General features: G+C 28.1%; 1 protein-coding gene across 1 annotated transcript in view; it reads left to right on the plus strand.

Moving 5' to 3' along the window:
* Positions 1-5,895: 5,895 nt before the first annotated feature.
* The window catches only part of LOC126733886 (uncharacterized), a 55,433-nt gene continuing 34,317 nt past the window's right edge, over positions 5,896-27,011 (plus strand). Inside the window, exon 1 of the mRNA XM_050437318.1 lies at positions 5,896-6,142. The gene's annotated coding sequence lies outside the window, so the exon portion shown is untranslated. The remainder of the gene's footprint in view (positions 6,143-27,011) is intronic.

The following is a 27,011-nucleotide window of genomic DNA, read 5'->3' on the forward strand; positions in this document are numbered from 1 at the left end:
TGTTAAAATAATTAACCAGTTCGCCTAATCTAGCTTGCGCTCCCAACAGGGGGATTGTCATCGAGATGTTCATAATTTTCTTCATTGTCTGATAACTCTTCACCATCGTCTACCATGAAATCATCCGCGTCCCCATCACCTTTTGAAATGTTGCATAAGGTGGCATTTGAAAACATTTGCAGCAAAAACAGGGATCACGCGTAGATAGTTCAAACAAGGAAATTTTTCTTTTAAAATCCCAAACGCATTTTCTATTACTCTTCTTGTTCGTTTGTGAGCTCTGTTGAAATCCTGTTGGGCTTGATTTAGTGGATTTTCATATGTTGCTGGAATCAACCATTGTTTTAGCGGATAAGTTGAGTTTCCCAGAATCACCGAATTAGGATGGGGTCTCCAACCATTTTCCATTCTTCGAAATAAATTACTGTTACGAAGTACTCTTGCGTCATGAATGCTACCGGGCCAGTTAGCACTAACATAATAACATTTTAGGTCAGGACCACAAACGGCCATGCAAGTAATTGAATGTTTACCATGGCGATCTACAAAGGCTGGCTCGTCTATAGTCGGGGCATCTATATTTATCAGTGTTCCATCGACAGCGCCACATACTTCGGGAAAACCGGCGATGCCATGAAATCTTTGAATAATATCCAATGTATTATGTGGTCATGACACGATTTCGTCAAATTTTGTTTCAACAGTGTCATGTACGCATCGGCACACAGTCATTTTTGAAACTCCATGCATATCGCAAACGCCATGATACTGACCTCCATTCCCTAGCCAATGTAGAGCAATTAATATCTTCTGCTGTGGAGTCAATCCATACCACTAAATTGTGTTATTATTTAGCGCGGCTCCAATATCCCGAACAAGACTTTGACATTGCTGTCTGCTAAGACGGAACCTTTCCTTGAACTCGCCATCGCTAAGAAAATTAAAGTCTGTTCTTATGTTGAATCGATATTCCCTGTGGGGGGCACCTTCATTGTCACTTTCCGAGTCACTTGACCACATACCGAGAACGAAAACTAATGTTCACAGTGAGAAAGTTGATATTAAAATACTGCGTTTACCGAATTTACCCACTGATATAAATGGGTAGAACATTATTTACAATTGTGGGAAATACTTTAACACAAATATACAAGTGTTGAAGTTGTGTTACAGAATACGTCTACATATGTAAAAAATCTTCCGTAATTACTAGAGCCGCACAGGTAATTACAAGATTGTTCTGTTACGGAAAAATTACAAGTGTAGAAAATATTTTTACAATTGTATAACTTGTAGTGGTTGTGTTACAGGGCCCAGAAATATAAGATTGTATAAGTAAGAGGTATAATGGTCTCGGATATATATATGGTATAGAATATCAATTTTTATTTTTTTTGAAAACATTTTAGGAAGGTAAATTTGAACTATTTTTATCTTAGGGAGTATCTTAAGGAATATTTTTATTTGATCTTTCACTGCAATCTAATCAGCAAATTACTCTTTATAGAACCTCAAGCCTACGAAGTATAATTATAGAGTCTTAAATTGAGACTTGAAGTAGTTTTACAGTGATAGCTCTGATTTAGAGTTAAACTTGAAATCTTTAAAAAAAATATATATATTAGTAATAATAATAATAATAATAATAATAATAATAATAATAAATATTTTTTATTTGCATAAAAAGAAAAACAAAAGGCCTACAAATTCAGAATTCTGCCATGGCAGATTCTGGTCTTCTTTGTGGCCCCACACTTAAAAAAATGGTAATTTCAGTAACGCTTATAAACAGTAACGCTTAACTAATAACTGATTAAATACAGCTTTTCCTTCAATCATATACCTAATAAACCTACATATAAAAGTTCTAAATTTGACAGTTTAACATCAAGCAAAACAACACACATTGCAAACACCCTAAAAACAGATTAAATTTTTTGTTAAATAACAAAAAATAGAAAAATTATTACAGACAGTAAATAAATAAATAAAATGATCCCAATACCAAAAATTGTAATAAATTACTCAAGAAAACAACCATTCAAAAGTTAAAAAAGAAGAACCTAAATTATACCTAAATTATATACCCTGCTGATTCATTAGATGTACAATCATTGCTAGTACGAAAAGTATTACAAGAAATTGATAATCGCTCCGGATCCAAATTTAAAGAATTTATTTAATAAGCAAAATTGTAAGAAAATTATCGTTTAAATAACTAATATTAATTAAATAGTAGTCATGTCCAAATAAACTATGCATTTTAAAAATAATTTTAAATAATATTTAACAATTATTTATTTCAGAAATTGAATAAAATTACTCGATTATTAGTTAATCGATTTTTCGAGTTTTTTTATTTATTAGTTTTTTTTTCAGGAATTTCTTAGTCATTTATTTATGAGTGAAAAATGTTTAATTTATTGTAGAAAATTATTATTTATAAGTTTTATGTAAAATTCCTTATTTATGAGTTAATTGTATTTAACTAATTTATCTCAGGAAGTTTATTTTATTACAGGTGCTATTTAACGTAAATGGTTAACTTTGTCTGAATTTAATAAGTTACCAAAAATCATAAAGAATTTTATTTTTGCCTTGTTTTATCATTTTATTTATGTGCCCTTTATTGCCCCATTTTATTAAGTGAAGTTGAGTTTGTTTTATTTTTATCTAGTTTTATATTGTTGCATTTTTATTTGTATCTCTTCTATTTATATATTTCTTTATTTGTATTTAAGTAATTTAAGTTAAGATTCAAGTTTTTCGATTACTTAACAAGAACGAATTTTCCAGTTTTTTATTTTATAATTTTTAATTTATTTAATTAATTTTTAAAAAAAAAGATTTTATTTCTGATTACAGTAAAAAGAGTAAATTGAAGATTTTTTGCTAATATTTATTAATTTATTAAGAGAATTTCTTGAAATTTCACATTAATGGGTTAAAGAATTTTGAAAATTTATTAATTTCAAAATTTTCTCATTTTTATTTAATTCCAAAAATTTTGTAAAATTCCTCATTAACAGTTTTTTAATAATAAATAATTTTTAATTTATCCCAATATTTTTTTAGAAAATCGTCAATTTTATAAGGAATGAATCATCCCTTTATTGTCAAAAAATCTTACAATTTGTAGACAAAGCCGATAACTAAAGTAAAACACAAAAACAAACAAAACACACAAAAATGAAACAAATATACAAACTTATACAAATCAATAATTGTATGTGGTCAAAAGTATGAAGGAATTAAATTAATTTTATTAGAGGCTAATTCTTCGACAATAAAAAACTTTGTCAAACGGTTTTCTGCACCCATAGACACCCTCAGGCTGTATTATGATCTTTTCCTTTGATGTAATCAAGTTTCGCAAATTGTTAAAGAATCTTCAGGAATATTTTTAAACAATTTTCAATTTATTCCAGGAAGTTTCCTAGAAATTCATAATTTCCTCCTTTTTGAAATATAACAAAAAAAACCCCTCATTTTAAAATCCGAGTTTCTGCACTCATAAACATCATCAGGCTTATTTAGAACGTTTCACTTTGATCGCTTAATTTTAAAGCATCTTCAGGAAAAGTGTGATTATTTAAATCAAGTAAAAAGGCAATTTTAGCCAAAGTTTTTTATTATTGTTTTATTTTAAGGGTAGTTATATTACATACAGTAATAAATTCTTACATAATTTTTAACCTAATTACATAGCAAATTGGCGATTACAAACCTTAAGCCTAATGAGTATAATTATAGCTATTAGACTCATTTTTAATATGCTATTTAGTCCAGATGCACTTTAACTAGATTTACAGTGATTGAAATAAAATTGAATTTTTATAGGATATTGTCGGAATGTTGTAGACACTTTTCGCGTTCAATATTCCAGGAATATTTTGTGTTCTAAAGCGTCATACTAAAATCTATGGAATAGTAGACGAATTATAAAATATTCTTGGAATGTTTAAGGAAAGAAGAAAATCATCTATTTCTTGTTTTAATGAGACGTTTTTGGGATATTCAGATTTTATTTCATTTTAAGTAGTTTTAAATAAAATTAATAAAAATTTACTTATGTCCTAAATTTTCATTTATTGGTGAAAAAGTAATCGGGTCCAATTAAATTATGCATTTAAAAAGATTTTTTTTTATTAATTTTTAAATGATTACAGAAATTTATTGCATTAAAAAATTTCACGTAAAAACCCGTTTTGGACTTAAAAATTAAAACTGATTATTCAATAAAAAATTAAGAAAAAATTAATTTTATGCATAATTTTAATCGTTTATATTTTAAAAATGAGCATCCAGCACAAATTGAAATAGTCAAAAGTACTGAATAATTGGAAACGTCTCCGAGAATATCCAAACTAAACTGAATAACATAAATTTGTAAATCAGAGCGATGTTTTTACCCTAAAATCCATCCTCAGGAATTCCTCTATTTTGGTGTAAAAGAATTATGAAAAGATTTTGAGGGGTTCTTAAATTATAAGCAAAAATATCCATAAATGAAATTAACTTATTGACTTGGAACATTGGTTGACAAAATTGCCTCTTACCTAGAAAGTTTTAGAGATACAAGAAATTTTCATATATTGAATTATTGAGCAAGAAATTCCCTTTGTTATTCTAAAACCCCTTTAAGAATATTCCAATTATAGAAAAATTCTCGAAAATAATAAAAAATTCTTAAGAAAATTAGAACAAAAAAATGCCCCAACCCAAACCAAATTTAATAGCCACATATTTAACCCAGAACCACCTTTCTACCCTTAGATCCATCAAAGGGAATTGTGTTAAGTGGTACCACTCTGATGCATTGTGCTTATGGGAGGGATACCATAAAGACATAGACGCCTTAGATGTTATAGAAATCTCAAATTTTTCAACGATAATTTACCAACTAGGAACTTTTTTAGAAAAGCTTCTTGTAAAGAAGATGGCTTTGTGTATTATAGGGGTGATACCGCCTGAGATCTTTTTGACCTGAAATGTAATTTAATAAAAAATTACTCTCCTTGGCGATTTAATAAATATGTGGTAAGGCCAATAACGTGGCTTAAATTAAATTCCTATAAGACCTCAGTTTTCTTGAAAATAATAAAAAAACAGGTGAAATTTCTGTTGTAGTAGTAATACCCCCAAAAGTTGAATGGGAGTAGTAAGAGTAAGAGTCTTATTATTATTTCTTTTAGATACTTTTTTGAGGATAGTTGAAGGCCTTGCTGACTTCTTCCAGGCAACTGAAGCCATTTTTCTTTTTGTTCAACTGCGTTCTTAATTTTTTTTTATTCAACCAGTTACTGCTATTTCTGATTTTTTCATGGCATTTAAAGCTTGTTTTGCTCAGTTTTGAAAAATAAAAAAACAGGTGAAATTTCTACTGTAGTAGTGATACTTTCAAAAGTTCGATGAAGCCTTAATGGAAGTAGTGCCATGTAAGAGTTTTATTATTATTTTTTTAGGTACCTTTTTTAAAGTAGTTGAAGTCCTTTCTGACTTCTTCCAGGCAACTGAAGCCATTTTTCCTTAACTTCAACTGCGTTCCCAATTTTTTATTCAACCAGCTCCAACTCCTATTTTTAATTTCTTCATGACATTTGAAGCCTTTTCAGTAGTTTTTAAATAAAAAAAAATAGCACTGCTAAAAGTTCCACGCTCTCTTATGGGGACGGTACCATATAAGACATTTCCTTCTAAAGTCTAAAGATCCCATCAAATATAGTTGACAAAATTCATTCTGGTATATTCTTTTAACGATCTGTCCTACTACCGTCAGGAATATTACAAACAGAAGAACGCGCTCTCTAATTAACTACAGCGAAAAAAAAATGCAAATTGGTACCACCTACTGGTCAATGGTAACAAGTATATGGTATACCTCGACGGCACTTTCCCAACCAACGGTGTTCGCGTGGTGCTGCAAGAACCTCGCTAAAAGTTAACAAACAGTACTCGATCGAAGCGACTTTGCTGCAGTACCCGCGAAAGTCCCTCTCGCTAGTTCGCTTGCGGTACTTCTTACGGTCTTATTTATTTATTTATTTTTTCATATCTCGCAATCGCAATAAAGTGTTTTAAAGTGCGTTATTAACCTTAAAAAAACCATATTTTGGATTATTTCTCGTTCGGTCTTTAAAAGGTAATAGCTTCTTAAGTAAAACCGATTTGTTTGCATAAGTAGGGCACGGAAACGCGCATATTGGATACGTGATATTGATGTATACTACAGTGATACGAGAAATCTATTTTTCTGGTTTAATTTTCACTTTTCTTCGAGATTGTTTTTTTCGAAACCGTCGACGGTTTTCACCTGCGAACTGTGGTGAGAGTCACACGTTCACTTCGATCGCCCTTTTTTCACATGCAAGACGTTTGCGTAATAACAAACTGGAATATTAAGGCCAAGTTGAAATTAAACTTTTCAGCGTTACTTTTTAAATTTGCTTTTTCAGACAATGGGTCTATGGAATTTGTGTGCTTTCTTCATGATTGATTGCGTTTGACCTTTTAATGGGTGCCCTTGGTTATAAGCAGTTATTTAGTTGGATGGGAGACTAATGACATTTTCCACTTGTTCAGTGGATATTGTACAAATAACTGTAAATACTGTATTTATGCAGTTTAAAAAAAAATTGTTAAAAATAAATAAATCTATTAAAAATGTATCAGATTATAAGTTTCTTGGACTATGCGTTAACTGCAAACTTCTTGGGAAAAGCATGTGAATAATTTATACTCCCGATTAAGCTTTCTGTATTTTTTAATTAGATGTTTGAAGAAATGACAGATTACAGAAGCATATTCAAGTATGGAATTTACAAGTGAACAACAATAAGTCTAAAAACACCAGAGAATATGCATTAGGAAACAGATGTACGATTAGTGTGTCTAAATAAATACACTATTGAACATATTCCTGGAGCATGATAAAGAATTAACTTCGGCATTTACTATAACATTCAAATCATTCCAAACAATTAAAACTACACGGACTACAGCACTGGGTCACAGTCGCTCATTGGAGATTTTTAAATTAAGTGCTATGAATTCAAGATAACAGCAGTTAGATCCCTGTAAAAAGCACTGAAGAAGGACAGGACCTGAGTGTTAACGGAACTGCGAGGCACCAAAAATCACATGAATCTTATTGAATTTTGCCAAGTTGTGTGCATCCACATCCAGATTTGATAAGTTCAGACAGCTCTGAAGAAATAATCAATCCTAGATCTATATTATATCTTTAATTCATCATCAAATGCTAGAAAATATTAGTGAGTTAATTAAGCCATTAATAAAGAGAATAAATAATAGTGGGCCGCGGTCGTAATCCATTTGAGGTGGCAATAAAGGTCGTGTGTGAAATATTAGGCAAACATATATAAAACAACGCCATTAACTCAACGGAGAAGCCATACTGACTCGTGTTTTTCAAGTGTGCATTTAAAAAATTAATAAAAGTTTAAACGTAATCCGATCAAAGGCTTTTTGAAAGTCAGTATAAATGACATCGACCTGAGTATAGACATCAATTGACTCAGCATGACCAGCCAGGCAGGACAAATATGTAACACAAGATCTAACTAATTAAAGATCTAAAACTGATCGATGAAGATACTGATGAAAAGTAATTTTAAATATTTTTGAAAAATTGCAAGGAATTGAAATTGGTCTGTAATTGGTTACCTCCTCGGATGCATATTAGTAGGTAAATAGATTTTTAATAGTGGATCTGCCCTGAATATTAATACTGAATTGATATTTAATTTTATTAATATACAGGGTGTTTCAAATTCGACCCTCAACAAGGGGATCTCGGAATCTATAAGAGATACGAAGATGGTTAAATTGGGGCAAAGTTAAGGCAATATTTAAACTGTCAATAAATGTTACAAGTTATAAATACAAAATAGAAATACTACCTAGCAATGTAATATCTTAGTAGTGTACACACATTACTCTTCAGAGTTACACCGTTATTATTTTCTAAACACCTGTAAATTTTTCAAAATATTTCAAAAAGTCTTTAAAATCTAATCTTGGTAAAAAAGGGTAATAAAAATCTCCGTTAAGAGTTCCATTAAAAAAATAAGAACCCGAAATTCGATTTTTATAAATACCTGCCCGAACATTTAGGCTAAGTCGCACTTGTGCCCGAATTTTATTTATTCTTTTTAGTCATTTTTCTTAATTCTCTATGGATTTGAAGTGTTGTTGAAGTTTTAAAAATTTTCGAAATCATTTTTCATAATTTACAGGCATTTAACAATCAAAGTTTTCTTTTTACTTTTTTTTTTACTTTTTTTTGTCTTTGGAGAACTTCAAATGTTTTAAATTTTTTTTTCAGGCTTTTGTAGTAAATTTTTATCCTTTCTAAGCTTTATTTATAATGACATCAAATTCATTTTCCATTTTATTTTCGAAATTTACGTTAAATGCCTGGAAGACAGAAAATTATGCAAAATTCCTGGAAAATATTTAAAAAAATTATTGAAATCTTTGGAATGTGTAAAAATTTCCATAAAATGGTTCTAGAAGCCTGAAATATAACAAAACTTTATTTTAAACGCCTGGAATATTTAAAAAATTACTTTATAAACCTGAAAAGCTTATCAAAAAAGTCTAAAGATATAGAAATTTCTCAAGTTAAAAAAAAATAAATTTACCCTAAAATTAAATTAAAAAATATTTCAAACGCCTGGAAGACGTGAAAACTGACTTCGAAATCCTGGAATAAAAGGAAGCCTTATTCTAAATACTTGGATTAATAAAAAATTGTTCGGGAAAATTAAAAAAATATTCCAAAAATTTCAAAGTAAAAAAATACAAAAACTTACAACCATAAAAAGCAAAAATTATTTCAAATACTCGGAAGACGTAAGAAAAAAAAGTCCAAAGTCCTGAAATAAAACGATATTTATTTCAAATACCGGGAATAATATAAGAATACTCGGAGTTATTAGTAAAATACCCGTCACTTTGTATTACAACACTAACAAAACATACAAATATACAGGGTGTCCCATTAATAATGGTAAATATTTTAATAGCAGATTCCTCTCATAAAAATAATGAGGTTAGGTTAAATTTTCCTAGTCCGAAAATGAAATGCAACCAAGATAAAGGTTGATAAACAATAAGTATCTTTTTGAATTTTGTCTCCTCCATAGCTTCTTTACGCCCTGTATAACTTTATTTTTTATTTTAAATATGCATTCTGCAAGCATTTTTGCTTACAAAAAGTATACCTTAAAAATGTCTGAAGGATTATTTTTTTCTAGATATTTACATTTAAAGATTTTAAAGACATCCATGAAAACCATATTTTAAACTATTAAATTGCTATATTACATTTTAAATGATTGATAAATAAAAATATAAAACCTAAATAATTACTTAAAAATAAAAATTATTAATATTTGCCAGTAAATGTTCCACATGGCCTCCATTTGTCTCAAGACATTTTAAAATTCTTTTATCAAAAGACCGCAGAATCTTAAAAAATAATTGCTCATTTCGAAACGACTCAGCAGCGGCTTGAATTTTTTCTGATAACTGTTCCCTTGTGTTTATTTGATTTTCGTAAACAATGGATTTTATGTATCTCCATACGCAAAAAATCCAATGGGTTGAAATCAGGACTTCGTGCGGGCCAAGGTCTTTGACTTCCACGTCCTATCCAGTTGAAATTAGCATTAAGATATTCTCTCACGGATCTAGTAAAATGCGCAGGAGCGCCGTCTTGCATAAAAATCATATCTCGGCGCAGATTTAAAGGCAAATTTTCTCAATAATCAATGATTTTTGTTTCTAAAAAGTTTAAATATAATTGACCGTTTAGATTTGGAGGTAACTCCTAAGGTCCTAAAAAAATTGTCTATAACACCACACCAAATATTAACTTTAAACTCGTGTTGAAAGTGTCTTTCAATAATGAGGTTTGGATTTGCAATATCCCATAAATGTTTGTTTCTAAAATTAAAAATTCCCCGTCGGGTAAAAATACGCTTCATCCGTAAACATAATTTTATTAATAAATAGGGGATCATGATTTTGTTGTTCCTGGATATAGCGAGCGAAATCTAATCTCGCTGGAAGATCTGTCTCCGAGATTTTGTACTGGCGTAAAATGGTATGGATAAAGACGCTCACTATGAAAAATTCTTAAAACTAAGAACTAATTCCGGTTCTTGCCGCCATACGCCTTACACTTATTTCTGGATCTTCAGCAACCTAGACTAACACTTCTTCTTCTTGGTTCACATTACGTCTATTTGGACGCTCAACATCTCGCTTTGGCCTGAATGAACCCGTTTCCCCAAGTCTCTGGTAAACACTTTTAAAGAGTTTAAAACCTGGCTGCCTCCTATTTGGATACAATTGCGCATAACGTCGACAAGCTCTTAGACCGCTGTAATTTGCTTGGGCATAAACACAAACCATATCTCGCATTTCCGAATTAGAAAAATATTGATGTCTAGGCATCTTAACCTAAAGTGATAAATAAAGACTACTGGAACTAACACTAACGCAACAAGTAACAATTAATAACTAACAAAATTAACGCAATAAAAGGTAATAAAGTAACTAATCGTGTGAGCTATAACGCGCCACAGCAACTAAAAAAAACATAAATCGTGACAGTGACAGTGACTTTGTTTTCATTTTTTTGTTAGATACAGCCTAATTATTTTTTTTTTCAACTTAAAGTAGAAAAATATTCATTTTTTCTTAAGCGCATGGCAAGTTTTAAGTCCAAATATCTCGAGAACGGTAAATCCTAGCGACATTTTTAAATAATACCTTTTTTAAGGAAAAATACTTCCAGAATAGAAATTTATAATAAAACATTACATTATACAAAGTGTAAAAAAGTTATGGAGTTTAAAAAAGACTAAAATAAGGCTAGCGGCCCCCTCTATGAGAAAATTTAAAAAAATTTGAAGTTTTATATTTGGCATATAAAGAAACCCCCACAGACAAAATTTCATTAAAAACAAAGAACAAATGCTTAAGTTATGAGCAGAATTTAAAAAAAAAAAACTTAATGTTTATCACCTTGTATCTTGGTTGGACTAGGAAAATTTAACCTAACCTCATTATTTTTATGAGAGGAATCTGCTGTTAAAATATTTACCATTATTAATGGGATACCCTGTATAAGACTTATGACAGTTTATATATTGTCTTCAACTTGATTGATTTTGACAAAAAATAAATATTACTTGTGATACATCGTTAAAAAGGTAATTTTGCACAGATTTTAAAAATGTAAAAATCCAATATGGCGCCCATCAGAAAAAAACAGAGTTAATGATGGTTGGAAAAAGTGCAATAGTCTTAACATTCCCTCAAAAAAGTTAAAAAGATGTCCGTACTTTAATTACATCAAGGTGTATAATGCTTTACCTGATTTTTGTTATGATTCTTTGCATGTATTTTGTTTCTTGCGTATTTATTTGATTAACTTATATCGGTGGGTAGTTGTAATAATATTATACAGTGTGGTGACTTTAACTGAAATAAATTCAGTTAAAACTAATCGAATTTTATCTCGCAAAATTCTTGAGACCCATCGATTTTTGTTTATTTTTTTTTTACATTTCAAGATAGTTTTTGTATTTTTTTACCTACAGGTTAAAAGGGTCCAAATTAACCCAAACTTTTTTTTTTCAAATAGAAAGCTACTTTTTTTAAAATCTCATTGAAAAGAGCCCTTTTTCCGGATTAAATTGCCCTATTTACTTTTGTGATTATCTAAAGAGAAGAAATACGAAAAAAAAATGAAAACCATTAAATTATTAAAAGTCTCGAAATATTTTGTGTTGGTAAATTTTTGGCGTGTTTGTTTATTTTATTGGTATCGATACATTTCCTGACATTGTTGTAGTGTCACTGTTAGAGTGAATTTCAACCAGTTGTTAAATAAGTTAACTTATATTGAAAAAATGCCTTATTTATCCGAATCCCACAAGATTGAAATCATAATGATGATTGGTTATGGGGACAGAAGTCGTACTCAGCTAGAGGTTGTCCACTTATTCAGGCAGAAAGATCCAGATTTGCTACCTTTTAACCAAGGTACGGTTAGTAAAATCAAAAGCAGATTTCGAGAAGTTGGGCACGTGAGAAATTGATGAAAACACTTAATTAAATGTATCGTTAGCAATGGAAGAGAATCCGGTAACTCCAGCCAAAGAGTAGCTCGCGAAAACTCTATTCATCATAAATCTGTGCTAAAAATTTAAAAAAGTGCAAACAAACGACCTTATAAAATGCAACCCGTTCAAGAGTTATTGGAAGACGATCCAGATCGCAGAGTTCAGTTCTGTGAATTAATGATGAACGCCATTGACGAAAATCGCATCTTCGGAGTGGATCCTTTTTTATGATGAGGCTACATTCACCCTAAATGGCCATGTTAATAAGCAGAACTGTCGCTACTGGTCTGACGAGAACCCACACTGGGTAAGGGAAACTAATACACAATATCCCCAGAAAACTAATGTTTGGGCTGGCATAATTGGCAGGCAAGTTATAGGGCCCATATTCTTCAATGATACTATAACTGGGGAAAGATATCTAGAATTTCTTGAACCTGAACTATATCCGAGTCAGTTCGATCTAGATTTGTATGATAAAAGAATCTGGATGCAACAAGATGGTGCTCCCCCACATTATGCCCGTAATGTACGCCAGTATTTAGATGACAATTTTCCAAACAGACGGATTGGTAGAAAGGGTGCAATCGAGTGGCCGGCACGTTCTCCCGATCTCACCCCACTTGATTTTTTTCTGTGGGGACATTTGAAAAGTCAAATTTATATGAGTAAAGCAGGAAACCTAGACGAACTCAAAGAACGTATTAGGCAAGAAATCCGACAAATATCTCCAGAAGTGTTAGAAAATGTCAGAAACGAATTTTATTATCGTCTTGGGCTTTGCCAACAAATAAATGGTACTCATTTTGAGCATCTTATACATTAAACGCAACTTTTAATAATTTAATGGTTTTTTTTTTTTTTTTTTCGTATTTCTCCTTTAGATAATCACAAAATTAAATAGGGCAATTTAATCAAGAAAAAGGGTTCTTTTCAATGAGAGTTTAAAAAAAGTGGATTTCCATTTGAAAAAAAAAAGTTGGGGTTAATTTGGACCCCCACTGTAAGTGAAAAAATACAAAAACTATCTTGAAATGTGAAAAAAAAATAAACAAAAATCGACGGGTCTCAGGAATTTTGCGAGATAAATTTTAATTAGTTTTAACTGAATTTATTCCAGTTAAAGTCACCACACTGTATGATACCACCACACTTTTACTCTATCCTTTGACAATTGTGATGCTTCTTTGTCTAATAAAAATCAGGTAAGTAACATAAAATCAATAGCTAATAATGTATTTGGTCATTAATTTGTCCAATGCTATTAAATATTCTTAGTCCATACTTTATGTAGATGACTTGAAAATTTACAACTGCGTTTAATATCACAATTATAGTATGAGCATTTAGAGGGACTAGTTCAGGTTTATTTTAGTACACTATAGTAAATTTTAATAAGCGTTGATATATCCAAAAATGAATTTGGCTTCAGCCTTTAATAGTATTTATAGCGCCTACTTCTGCATATTTTTTTATTTTTATTTTCTTCGAAGTTTTTGTTTGGAGTTTTCGAGATTTTGAATAATGCTTTTAGTTTCATGAGAATGCTGATACTGGTTTTTAATATTTTAGACTTTAAATGAACAAGCTACCTCTATGCTTCGTCTTAGGAAAGATTTATTCTAATACCACAAAAATTAGATAATTAGGATTGGGCCAGATTTAAGTAGTTCTTTACAAGACACACCGCTTTCATCACAATAATTAATTAACTAATTATGATATTCTATCCTGGCAGAATACACATTTGCCTCACCTCTAACAATGAAATGACATAATTCCTTTGCAACATCCTTTTTGTTCAGCGGTTGTTACACCAACAAAAAGCAAAAACTCGAAACGCGATTTTATAATGAGAGAGAAAATGCATTTTTTTTTCAAAGAGTTTAATTATTCATTAAAAAAATTGGTAATTGCTACACTCCGGAAGAAAAGCAAAATATCCGGGTGGCTTACGTTAACGATCATATCACAGTAAAGATGTTAAATGATAGTAATTATAATTAACGGTCATTAAATCGGAGCCTTAGGCGGTTTTAATGTGTTTTCGTTCATAGATGATCAGTGGGTTTCCTTATCAGGTGTCGATGTAGATTTTCCTTTTTTAATAATTTGGCCTTTGCAATTTAAAAGACCACACACTTTTTTTTATATTATTTTAGTACACATTTATTTAATTGTTTTTTTGTACGCAATAAATAATGGGATCTTGTTATAGACGTCTAAGTGGGAAAATAAAGAAATTCTTGAAAATACTATATTTTAGCAGAGATTTTAATATCGACCTATTCCTTCTGAATAATGCCTCTACTGTCTTTCAGTCATTTTTTGAAAAGTGTGGTAGTTAAAAATCCGATACGCATCACAGAGCTTAAAGCTTTAATTGACTTAATGATTGCATTATATTCCGACACTTATATAGTATATTGTTCACGTTATAAATATAGACCAGGTTAAAAAAGATAAACCTATTCCAACGTTTAAAACATATATATAAGAGGTTTTTCGATCTTTGATATTGACAGGTTTCTTATTGAGTTAAGCAAAATAGCATGAACCTGATTTTTCAATTAATGATGTTAATAACGCCATTGAAATAATAATATCATGAAAATATTTGATGAGTTTGCACCTTACAAAACTACTCGGTTTTCTAAGTTTAAGTCTTTATTGTATCTAAACACAATATATCTGCGAAAATATGGAAATATTACAAAGAGATGAGAAATTTTACCAAGAATATAAATCAGAAAAAAGGCATTTCTTCAGTTTAAATTAAAAAATTATTCTAAGAATTTTAGAAAAACTCTGAAGTACTTAAACGTGAGTCAGTCTGAGGGTGAATAAGGTTTTGGAACTTTTGCAGATTATTTTAATAATTTCTTTATAAGTAATACATTAGGAGTCCGTTCTTTCAATTCTGATAAAGATGATCGATGTATTAAGCATTTATAGGCGTCAAACCTCTGTTCCACCGTTCCAATTATTCCTTTCCAGAATTTAAATTCCCAACAGTTTTTGCCGAGAAATTATTACACATTCTTAGATCACTAGAAATAATGCTATAAATGTTGACAATATAAATCTTAAGATCCAGAATTGATGGTTATCTAAAGAAGCTGTAAATTTGTCTAAAGATTATTTGGTAAACAGATAAAAACAGTAAACAGTAATTTAACGAATTTAAGAGGTTCTCGGGATAGTATCCTGATCCCACTTCTGTTCCTAATTTATACAGCCGATTTTATGCAGGATAACGCTTTTAGATTGGTCTTAAATTGCATCCAATTAAAACTTACTAATTCTTATCCTAACTTACGATTAAGTGTTAATAATAACTTAAGGTTCTCTCAACATTTTTCTAGACTAATAACCAATGCAAGTCCACAAGATTTTATATCTGTGGAAATTTATTTATGAATTTTTAAATTGCCATAACTTCTCAACAACTGATGTTAGAATAATGATTTTTATTTTTTAAATTTTGCAAATTTAATCATCTTAATCTTAATTTTGTTTATTAAAGTATTTTCGATAAAGCGCGTTGTTTCGGAGTTATGAGGCAAAAACTGAAAAAAACGTGCGAACTTTTCAGATCAGTTTTTGTTTATAATATAATTTTCAATTTTTATTTGAAAATTTCTTTGACTTCTCAACAGTTGGTGCTAGAATAACAATTTTTTGTTAAACATCTTGAAAATTTGATCGTTTTTAATTTTGTAAAAAACAGTATTTTTGATAAAATGCAGTTTTGGAGTTATGAGGCAAAAACTGGAAAAAGTCTAAAATTTTAATTCAATATTTGTTTTAATTATAATTTGTAAGTTTCTAACTTCTGGACCAATCCCAAAAATACAAAAACTGTCCCAAAATTCTAGAGATAATAAATGTTGTTCAACCAATTATCAAGGAAGGCATAAATAATGACTTCAAATGCCAGAAAAACAAGGTATGCTACTTGAAATAGGTGAAATACATAAAATTACTTCAAGTATTAAAATCATTAAGAAATTGCCTAAAAAATCCGCAAGTATCCCGAAAATCCAGAAAAAAAAATTAGGTTCAAATACCTGGAAGAGAATGTAACATTACTTCAAGTATCTGGAATAAAACTTGAAATCTCAATAACCGGCTTTGAAGGCCTGGAAGATATATAACAATCAGGCAAAATTTTCAAAAAAGGACAAATCCTGAAATAAACTAAAGTCTCAACTGCCTGGATGCAATTACTTCCAATGTCTGGAACAAGAATCGAAATAACTCCAAACATTTTTTAGAAGATTTATGAAAATATTTCAGATATCTCGAATGAAATTGGAATTGGATTCAAATGTAAATCAATCCGATATAAATAACAAATTACATCATATATCTGAATTAATTAAAGAATTGTGTCAAATGCCTGAAATAAGAATTGGAATGATTAAAATTCCAATAAACCAAGAGCAATAAGAACTGGTATCAATTGTTTAAAGACAAACTGAAAATTACTTTAAAATATCTGGATATAAGAACACAAGAAGTCCCAAAATAAACTAGGAAATGGCTTAAAATTCCTGGGACTAAATTGTAAATTAGTCGATATTATTGCAACAGAAGTTGGAATTAACGGAATTGCTAAAATCCAATAGAAATAAAAAAAGCCTCGAGTGCCTGGAATAAAATTAAAAATTACCTTTAATAACGGCAATAAGACTTGGAATTTAGAGAATTTAACAAGTCCCAAAAAAAATAGTCTTAAATGTCTGTAATTCTTAAGAAAAATTTTTTTAATATAAAATAATTGGAATTCCTAGAACATAAGTCTTGAAAAACAAAGAAGTGACTTCAAATTCCTAACAATCAATTGTAAATCTCTCAGAATCTATGGAAAAAGTATAGGAATTAATGAAATTCCAAGAATCCAAAAGAAATAACAAATAGCCTCTAATGGAATTAAAGTTATAACCAATCTAGAAATTTGTAATTGCTAAAGAATGAATTTCAAAATTAGTGAAAATATCTGGAATAATTCTTGGAATGCGAAAAATACAAAATAATATGTAAGTCCCAAAACACTAAGAAATTACTTAAAATTCCTGGTATAATATTTAAACTGACTAAAGCAATTAGAATAGGAATTGAAGACTTGAATGATTGGAATCCCAAGGAAATAAAAAATAATCTGAAAAATCCAAAGAAAACAAAAAATTACTCTAAAATATCTAATTAAGACTTCAAAATTATTGGAATTTCAAGAACAGAAGAAATCCCAAAACAAAACTATGATTAGACTTTAAATTCCCGGGTCTACATTGTAAATCAAACGATTTCTGTGGAATAGGAAAAACTGGCTTCAAATAAGTGGAACAAAATTTAAAATTACCTTAAATAACGGGAATAAGACTTGGAATTCAGAGAATTTAACATAAGTCCCAAAAATCCTATAAAAAAATAAAAAATGCCCCTAAATGCCTAGAACTGAATTGAAAATCAGTCCAAAAGTTTATAATTCGTAAAAGAATAAATTTCGAAATTATTCCAAATAACATCGAATAATATATAGAGTTATTAGAATTGCAAGAACATAAGACGTTCAAAAAAAATTAGAAAATACTTCAAATTTCTGGAAATCAATAGTAACTTACTCAAAATCTGTAAAATAAGAGTTGGAATTAATGGAATTCCAGGAATCTAAAACAAATACAAATTAGCTTCTTATTCCTGGAATAAAGTCCAGTTCCAGTTATATGGAATAATAGAAGAAATCGCAACAATCGTCAAAAAATAAAAGAAGCTTCTATATAATGCCTGGAATTAAATTCCAAAACAGTCTAAAATTTTGTAATTTCTAAGGAATGAAATTTAAAATCAACAGAATTATATGAAATAGTACGTGGAAATGTTGGAATTCCAAGAACACATAAAGTCTGAAAAAACTAAGGAATTACTTAAAATTCCTCAAATAAAATTTAAATTTATTCCAAATATATCTAAAATAAGACCCGGGAACACAAGAGAAATCCCAAAAATCCTAAGCAATGGCTTGAAATTTCTATAATAACATTTAAACATACATATGAAGAAAATATGAAGTAATACTTGGAATGGTTGGAATCAAAGAAAACTTAAAATTATCTCAAAAATCTTAGATCATTAAAAAATGGCTTTAATTGCCTGGAATTAAATTTAAAATTACTTCAAATATTTGGAATCAGACTTGGAATCCCAAGAATAAAAGAAAAGTTCGAAAAAACCAAAAAAATAAAAAATAATTTCAAATCCTTGGAAGTAAATTGAAAATTACAATAATATTTGGAATCCATAAGAAATAGCCTCAAATTCCTGGAATAAAAGTTAAAGTTAGCCAAATATATGGAAAATCGAAATGCGAAAATCCAGAAGAAATATAAATTTGGTTCAAATACCTGGAAGAAAATGTAAAATTACTTCAAGTATCTGGAAAAAGATTTAGAATTTCGAGAACTAGCTTTAAATGCTGCATTACTTTAAATATCTTTACTAAAAAACAAAATCGCTCCAAACATTTTCTAGAAGATTTTAAAAATTATGTCAAATGTCTGGAATAAAATTGGAATTGGATTCAGATGTAAATTATTCTGGTATAAGTGACAAAAAATGGTTTTAAATCCATGGGACTAAATAGTAAATTACTCGATATCTATGGAATAGAAGTTGGAATTAATGGAATTTTTTAAATACAATAGAAATAAAACTACTATTTCATGGAATAAAATTTTGATTTACTTCAATTATATGGAATAATACATGGAATCACAAGAAAATTGCAAAAATGACAAAAAAAATAAAAAACAGCCTCTTATGCATGAAAATAGATTTATAAAATATTCAGAAATTTGTAATTGCTAAAGATTGAATTTAAAAATTAATCAAAATATATGGAATAATACGTGGAATTATTGGAAGGAATATAAAAAGTTCAAAAAAACTAAGAAATTACTTTACTACAAATTCCTGGAATAACATTTAAACGTACTAAAGTAACTGGAATAAGACTTGCATGATTGGAATTCCAAGAAAACAAAAAATAATCTTAAAAATCCAAAGAAAACAAAAAATTACTCTAAAATATCTAATTAAGACTTCAAAATTATTGGAATTTCAAGAACACAAGAAATCCGAAAACAAAATTAGGATTAGACTTTAAATTCCGGGAATAAGAAAACATAAAACATTAAAATAACGGGAATAAGACTTAAAATTTAGAGATTGCAATACAAGTTCGAAAAATCTTATAAAAAAATGCTCTTAAATGCCTAGAACTAAATTGAAAATCAGTCCAAAAATTTGTAATTCCTAAAGAATGAAATTTAAAATCAATCGAATTATATGAAATAACACGTGAAATTATTGGAATTCTAAGAACATCTAAAGTCCAAAAAAACTAACGAATTATTTCAAATCGCTGGCATAAAATTAAAACTTACTCAAAATATCTAAAATAAGTCTTGGAATCCCGAGAACACAAGAAAATTCCTAAAAATCCTAAAGAACTAAGCAATGGCTTCAAATTCCTAAAATAACATTTAAACATACTCAAAAAATATGGAATAATACTTGGAATAATTGGAATCTTTAGAAAACTTAAAATAATCTAAAATCACTAAAAAAATAGCATCAATTTCTTGTAATTAAATTTAAAACTACTTCAAATATTTGGAATTAGACTTGGAATTCCAAGAATATAGGAAAAGTTCCAATAATCCTAAAAAAAAACGGAAAAATGGTTGCATGAAAACAAACTGAAAGTTACTATATATCTAGATAAATATATGGATAAGCAAACAAGAAGTTTCAAAATAAACTAGGAAATGGCTTCTGTGGAATAGGAGTTAAAATTAATAGAATTGCTATATTCCACTAGAAATCTAAAATGGTTTCGAATCTTAAATAGCGGAAATAAGATGTAGAATTCATAGAATATAACACAAGCCCTAAAAAGCCTAAAAAAATTAAGAATATATAGAATAATAGATAGAATTATTGGAATTTCAAGTACACAAGTCCCAAAAATGCTATAAAAAAACAAAAAATGCCTAGAACTTAATTGAAAATCAGCCCAAAAGTTTGTAATTCGTAAAAGAATAAATTTCGAAATTATTCCAAAAAAATTTAGAAAATACTTCAAATTTCTGGAAATGAATTGTCAATTACTCAAAATCTATAGAATAAGAATTGGAATTAATGGAATTCCAGGAATCTAAAACAAATACAAATTAGCTTCTTATTCCTGGAATAAAACTTAAACGTACTTCAGTTATATGGAATAATAGAAGGAATCGCAAGAAAAGTCCCAACAATAGTCAAAAAATAAAAGAGGGCTCGTGTATAATGCCTGGAACTAAATTCAAAAACAGTCCAAAAATTTGTAATTTCTAAGGAATGAAATTTAAAATCAATCGAATTATATGAAATAACACGTGGAATTATTGGAATTCCAAGAACATATAAAGTCTAAAAAAACTAAGAAATTACTTAAAATTCCTTAAAAAAAATTAAATTTATTCCAAATATCTAAAATAAGACCCGGGAACACAAGAGAAGTCCCAAAAATCCTAAACAATGGCTTGAAATTTCTATAATAATATTTAAACATTCATATAAAGAAAATATGAAGTAATACTTGGAATGGTTGGAATCCAAGAAAACTTAAAATTATCTTAAAAATCTTAGATCATTAAAAAATGGCTTTAATTGCCTGGAATTAAATTTAAAACTACTTCAAATATTTGGAATTAGACTTCCCAAAAGTAAAAGAAAGGTTCCAAAAACCCAAAAAAATAAAAAATAATTTCAAATCCTTGGAAGTAAATTAAAAATTACAATAATATTTGGTATAAGAAATAGCCTCAAATTCCTGGAATAAAAGTTAAACTTAGCCAAATATATGAAAAATCGAAATGCGAAAATCCAGAAGAAATAAAAATTTAGTTCAAATACCTGGAAGAAAATTTAAAAATACTTCAAGTATCTGGAAAAAGATTTAGAATTTCGAGAACTAGCTTTAAATGCCTGGAAAAAATATGGAAAATAGCAGGGGCAAGTTTCAAAAACAGAAATTCCTGCATTACTTTAAATATCTTTACTAAAAAACAAAATCGCTTCAAACATTTTCTAGAAGATTTTAAAAATTATGTCAAATGTCTGGAATAAAATTGGAATTGGATTCATATGTAAATTATTCTGGTATAAGTGACAAAAAATGGTTTTAAATCCCTGGGACTAAATAGTAAATTACTCGATATCTGTGGAATAGAAGTTGAAATTAATGGAATTTTTTAAATACAATAGAAATAAAACTACTATTTCATAGAATAAAATTTTTATTTACTTCAATTATATGGAATAATACTTGGAATCACAAGAAAATTGCAAAAATGACAAAAAAAATAAAAAACAGCCTCTTATGCATGAAAATAGATTTATAAAATATTCAGAAATTTGTAATTGCTAAAGATTGAATTTAAAAATTAATCAAAATATATGGAATAATACGTGGAATTATTGGAAGGAATATAAAAAGTTCAAAAAAACTAAGAAATTACTTTACTACAAATTCCTGGAATAACATTTAAACGTACTAAAGTAACTGGAATAAGACTTGCATGATTGGAATTCCAAGAAAACAAAAAATAATCTTAAAAATCCAAAGAAAACAAAAAATTACTCTAAAATATCTAATTAAGACTTCAAAATTATTGGAATTTCAAGAACACAAGAAATCCGAAAACAAAATTATGATTAGACTTTAAATTCCGGGAATAAGAAAACATAAAACATTAAAATAACAGGAATAAGACTTAAAATTTAGAGATTGCAATACAAGTTCGAAAAATCTTATAAAAAAATGCTCTTAAATGCCTAGAACTAAATTGAAAATCAGTCCAAAAATTTGTAATTCCTAAAGAATGAAATTTAAAATCAATCGAATTATATGAAATAACACGTGAAATTATTGGAATTCTAAGAACATCTAAAGTCCAAAAAAACTAACGAATTATTTCAAATCGCTGGCATAAAATTAAAACTTACTCAAAATATCTAAAATAAGTCTTGGAATCCCGAGAACACAAGAAAATTCCTAAAAATCCTAAAGAACTAAGCAATGGCTTCAAATTCCTAAAATAACATTTAAACATACTCAAAAAATATGGAATAATACTTGGAATAATTGGAATCTTTAGAAAACTTAAAATAATCTAAAATCACTAAAAAAATAGCTTCAATTTCTTGTAATTAAATTTAAAACTACTTCAAATATTTGGAATTAGACTTGGAATTCCAAGAATATAGGAAAAGTTCCAATAATCCTAAAAAAAACGGAAAAATGGTTGCATGAAAACAAACTGAAAGTTACTATATATCTAGATAAATATCTAGGTAAGCAAAGAAGAAGTTTCAAAATAAACTAGGAAATAGCCTCTGTGGAATAGGAGTTGAAATTAATAGAATTGCTAAGATCCAATAGAAATAGAAAATAGCTTCGAATCTTAAATAGCGGAAATAAGATGTTATAGAATATAACACAAGCCCTAAAAAGCCTAAAAAAATTAAGAATATATAGAATAATACATAGAATTATTGGAATTTTAAGTACACAGGTCCCAAAAATCCTAGAAAAAAATAAAAAATGCCCTTAAATGCCTTGAACTTAATTGAAAATTAGTCCAAAAGTATGTAGTTCGTAAAAAATGAAATTGAGAATTATTCCAAATATATCAAATAATATATAAACGTATTAGAATTCCAAGAACATAAGAAGTCTCAAAAAATTAAAAAAATATTTTTAATTTCTGTAAGTAGGGAGTAAGATAATGGAATTTTTTAAATACAATAGAAATAAAACTACTATTTCCTGGAATAAAATTTTGATTTACTTTTATTATATGGAATAATACTTGGAATCACAAACAATGGCAAAAATGACAAAAAAATAAAAAACAGCCTCTTATGCATAAAAATAAATTTATTTATAACATATTCAGAAATTTGTAATTGCTAAAGATTAAATTTAAAAATTAATCAAAATATATGGAATAATACGTGGAATTATTGGAAGGAATATAAAAAGTTCCAAAAAACTAAGAAATTACTTTACTACAAATTCCTGGAATAACATTTAAATTTACTTGGAATAAGACTTGGATGATTGGAATCCCAAGAAAATAAAAAATAATCTTAAAAACTCAAAAAAGAAACAAAAAATTACTCTTAAATATTTAATTAAGACTTGAAAATTATTGGAATTTCAAGAACAGAAGAAATCCCAAAACAAAACTATGATTAGACTTTAAATTCCCGGGTCTACATTGTAAATCAAACGATTTCTGTGGAATAGGAAAAACTGGCTTCAAATGACTGGAACAAAATTTAAAATTACCTTAAATAACGGGAATAAGACTTGGAATTTAGAGAATTCAATACAAATTCGAACTAAATTGAAAATCCGTCCAAAAATTTGTAATTCCTAAAGAATGAAATTTAAAATCAATCGAATTATATGAAATAACACGTGAAATTATTGGAATTCTAAGAACATCTAAAGTCCAAAAAAACTAACGAATTATTTCAAATCGCTGGCATAAAATTAAAACTTACTCAAAATATCTAAAATAAGTCTTGGAATCCCGAGAACACAAGAAAATTCCTAAAAATCCTAAAGAACTAAGCAATGGCTTCAAATTCCTAAAATAACATTTAAACATACTCAAAAAATATGGAATAATACTTGGAATAATTGGAATCTTTAGAAAACTTAAAATAATCTAAAATCACTAAAAAAATAGCTTCAATTTCTTGTAATTAAATTTAAAACTACTTCAAATATTTGGAATTAGACTTGGAATTCCAAGAATATAGGAAAAGTTCCAATAATCCTAAAAAAAACGGAAAAATGGTTGCATGAAAACAAACTGAAAGTTACTATATATCTAGATAAATATCTAGGTAAGCAAAGAAGAAGTTTCAAAATAAACTAGGAAATAGCCTCTGTGGAATAGGAGTTGAAATTAATAGAATTGCTAAGATCCAATAGAAATAGAAAATAGCTTCGAATCTTAAATAGCGGAAATAAGATGTTATAGAATATAACACAAGCCCTAAAAAGCCTAAAAAAATTAAGAATATATAGAATAATACATAGAATTATTGGAATTTTAAGTACACAGGTCCCAAAAATCCTAGAAAAAAATAAAAAATGCCCTTAAATGCCTTGAACTTAATTGAAAATTAGTCCAAAAGTATGTAGTTCGTAAAAAATGAAATTGAGAATTATTCCAAATATATCAAATAATATATAAACGTATTAGAATTCCAAGAACATAAGAAGTCTCAAAAAATTAAAAAAATATTTTTAATTTCTGTAAGTAGGGAGTAAGATAATGGAATTTTTTAAATACAATAGAAATAAAACTACTATTTCCTGGAATAAAATTTTGATTTACTTTTATTATATGGAATAATACTTGGAATCACAAACAATGGCAAAAATGACAAAAAAATAAAAAACAGCCTCTTATGCATAAAAATAAATTTATTTATAACATATTCAGAAATTTGTAATTGCTAAAGATTAAATTTAAAAATTAATCAAAATATATGGAATAATACGTGGAATTATTGGAAGGAATATAAAAAGTTCCAAAAAACTAAGAAATTACTTTACTACAAATTCCTGGAATAACATTTAAATTTACTTGGAATAAGACTTGGATGATTGGAATCCCAAGAAAATAAAAAATAATCTTAAAAACTCAAAAAAGAAACAAAAAATTACTCTTAAATATTTAATTAAGACTTGAAAATTATTGGAATTTCAAGAACAGAAGAAATCCCAAAACAAAACTATGATTAGACTTTAAATTCCCGGGTCTACATTGTAAATCAAACGATTTCTGTGGAATAGGAAAAACTGGCTTCAAATGACTGGAACAAAATTTAAAATTACCTTAAATAACGGGAATAAGACTTGGAATTTAGAGAATTCAATACAAATTCGAACTAAATTGAAAATCCGTCCAAAAATTTGTAATTCCTAAAGAATGAAAATTAAAATCAATCGAATTATATGAAATAACACGTGAAATTATTGGAATTCTAAGAACATCCAAAGTCCAAAAAAAACTAACGAATTATTTCAAATCGCTGGCATAAAATTAAAACTTACTCAAAATATCTAAAATAAGTCTTGGAATCCCGAGAACAAAAGAAAATTCCTAAAAATCCTAAAGAACTAAGCAATGGCTTCAAATTCCTAAAATAACATTTAAACATACTCCAAAAATATTGAATAATACTTGGAATAATTGGAATCTTAAGAAAACTTAAAATAATCTAAAATCATTAAAAAAATAGCGTCAATTGCCTGTAATTAAATTTAAAACTACTTCAAATATTTGGATTTAGACTTGGAATTCCAAGAATATAAGAAAAGTTCCAAAAATCCTAAAAAAAAAAACGGAAAAATGGTTGCCTGCAAACAAACTGAAAGTTACTATATATCTAGATAAATATCTGGATAAGCAAACAAAAACTTTTAAAATAAACTAGAAAATGGCTTCTGTGGAATAGGAGTTGAAATTAATAGAATTGCTAAGATCCAATAGAAATAGAAAATAGCTTCAAATCTTAAATAGCGGAAATAAGATGTTGAATTCATAGAATATAACACAAGCCCTAAAAAGCCTAAAAAAATTAAGAATATATAGAATAATAGATAGAATTATTGGAATTTCAAGTACACAAGTCCCAAAAATCCTATAAAAAAACAAAAAATGCCTAGAACTTAATTAAAAATCAGCTCAAAAGTTTGTAATTCATAAAAGAATAAATTTCGAAATTATTCCAAAAAAATTTAGAAAATACTTCAAATTTCTGGAAATGAATTGTCAATTACTCAAAATCTATAGAATAAGAATTGGAATTAATGGAATTCCAGGAATCTAAAACAAATACAAATTAGCTTCTTATTCCTGGAATAAAACTTAAACGTACTTCAATTATATGGAATAATAGAAGGAATCGCAAGAAAAGTCCCAACAATCGTCAAAAATAAAAGAGGGCTTCTCTATAATGTCTGGAACTAAATTCAAAAACAGCACCAAAATTCGTAATTCCCAAAGAATAAATTATTGGAATTCCAAGAACATATACAGTCAGAAAAAACTAAGAAATTACCTAAAATTTCTGGAATAAAATTTAAATTTATTCCAAATACCTAAAATAAGATTTGGAATCCCAGAAATACAAGAAAAGTTCCAGAAATCTTAAAGAACTAAGCAATGGCTTCAAATTCCTAAAATAACATTTAAACATACTCCAAAAATATGGAATAATACTTGGAATGATTGAATCCTAAGAAAGCTAAGAATCATTAAAAAATGGCTTCAGTTACCTGGAATTTAATTTAAGACTACTTCAAATATTTGGAATTAGACTTGGAATCCCAAAAATATAAGAAAAGTTCCAAAAACCCAAAAACAAAAATTTCAAATCCCTGAAATAAAAGTTAAATTTAGTCCAAATATATGAAATAAGGCACGGAAAGATTAGAACTTCAAGAAAACAAAAAAAAAGATTTAAAAAATCCAAAAGTTTTTTAGATAATATATTCTGAAATAAACAAATAGATATTGAAAGCCAAAAAAAATAGATAAAGTACCATAGCCAAAACATTTAAAATTTGAACCAAAAATAAGAGCTACTAACTGCACAAGATAATCAAATAACTGGAAAAGTTCAAATATCTATAAAATAACTAAAAGAGAAACCTGAAAAATAGAGAAACTCGAAAAAAAATTTAACCAGTTTGAAATAGTAAGATTAATCAAT

Source organism: Anthonomus grandis, chromosome 3 (genome assembly GCF_022605725.1).
Source record: "Anthonomus grandis grandis chromosome 3, icAntGran1.3, whole genome shotgun sequence".
In the NCBI taxonomy this organism is placed as follows: Eukaryota; Metazoa; Arthropoda; class Insecta; order Coleoptera; family Curculionidae; genus Anthonomus; species Anthonomus grandis.